Source organism: Mus pahari, chromosome 16 (assembly GCF_900095145.1).
Source record: "Mus pahari chromosome 16, PAHARI_EIJ_v1.1, whole genome shotgun sequence".
NCBI lineage: Eukaryota > Metazoa > Chordata > Mammalia > Rodentia > Muridae > Mus > Mus pahari.
Window position 1 is genome coordinate 9,520,920 of NC_034605.1, and position 1,570 is coordinate 9,522,489.

At 35.8% G+C, this 1,570-nt stretch overlaps 1 protein-coding gene across 1 annotated transcript in view; it reads left to right on the forward strand.

Annotated features, from left to right (window-relative positions):
- The window catches only part of LOC110333786 (aldo-keto reductase family 1 member C13-like), an 18,760-nt gene that overhangs the window by 13,007 nt on the left and 4,183 nt on the right, over positions 1-1,570 (forward strand). The window lies entirely within an intron of this gene.

Below are 1,570 nucleotides of genomic sequence, written 5' to 3' on the forward strand. Positions count from 1 at the left end.
GCTATACCAGTACAATGCAGTTTGTTTGTTTTTTGTTTTTTGTTTTTTTTTTTTAATCACAATTGCTCTGTAGTACAGCTTAAGGTCAGGCATGGTGATTCCACCAGCGATTCTTTTATCATTGAGAAGAGTTTTTCCTATCCAAGGTTTTTTTGTTATTCCAGATGAATTTGCAAACTGTGCTTTCTAATTCATTGAAGAATTGAGTTGGAATTTTGATGGGGATTCCAATGAATCTGTAGATTGCTTTTGGCAAGATAGCTATTTTTAGTATATTAATCCTGCCAATCCAAGAGCATGGGAGATTTTTCCATCTTCAGAGATCTTCCTTGATTTCTTTCTTCATAGACCTGAAGTTCTTATCATACAGATGTTTCACTTCCTTAGTTAGAATCACATCAAGGTATTTTATATTATATCTCTTAAATCCATTTGTTTCATAACTTCTGTTTGTTTCACTGTGTCTCTGTTTAGTTTCTGTTTCAAGGATCTGTCCATTTATGAGAGTGGGATGTTGAAGCCTCCCACTATTATTGTGTGAGGTGCAATGTGTGCTTTGAGCTTTACTAAAGTAAAGTAAATGAATGTGGATGCCCTTGCATTTAGAGCATAGATATTCAGAACTGAGAGCTTATCTTGAAAGATTTTACCTTTGATGAGTATGAAGTGCCCCTCCTTGTCTTTTTTGATATCTTTGGGTTGGAAGTCGATTTTATTCGATATTGAATGGCTACTCCAGCTTGTGTCTTTGGACCATTTGCTTGGAAATTTGTTTTCCAGCCTTTCACTCTGAGGTAGTGTCTGTCTTTGTCTTTGAGGTGGGTTTCCTGTAAGCAGAAAAATGTTGGGTCCTTTTTGTGTAACCAGTCCGTTAGTGTATGTCTTTTTAATGGGAAATTGAGTCCATTGATATTAAGAGATACTAAGGAAAAGCAATTGTTGCTTCCTGTTATTTTTGTTGTTAAAGTTGGGATTCTGTTCTTGAGGCTGTCTTCTTTTAGGTTTNTTGAAGGATTACTTTCTTGCTTTGTCTAGGGTGTAGTTTTCATCCTTGTATTGGTGTTTTCCTGTTATTATTCTTTGAAGGGCTGGATTCGTGGAAAGATATTGTGTGACTTTGGTTTTGTCATGGAATACCTTGGATTCTCCATCTATGGTAATTGAGAGTTTAGCTGGGTATAGTAGCCTGGGCTGGCATTTGTGTTCTCTTAGGGTCTGTATAACATCTGTCCAGGATTTCATAGTCTCTGGTGAGCAGTCTGGTGTAATTTGAATAGGTCTGGCTTTATATGTTACTTGTCCTTTTCCCTTACTGATTCTAATATTCTGTCTTTAGTGCATTTGTTGTTCTAATTATTATGTGTTGGGAGGATTTTCTTTTCTGGTCCAGTCTATTTGGAGTTCTGTAGGCTTCTTGTATGTTCATATTCATCTCTTTCTTTAGGTTGGAGAAGTTTTCTTCTATAATTTTATTGAAGATATTTACTGTCCCTTTAAGTTGAAAATCTTCATTCTCTTTTATACCTTTTAATCTTAGATTTGGTCTTCTCATCGTGTCCTGGATTTCCTG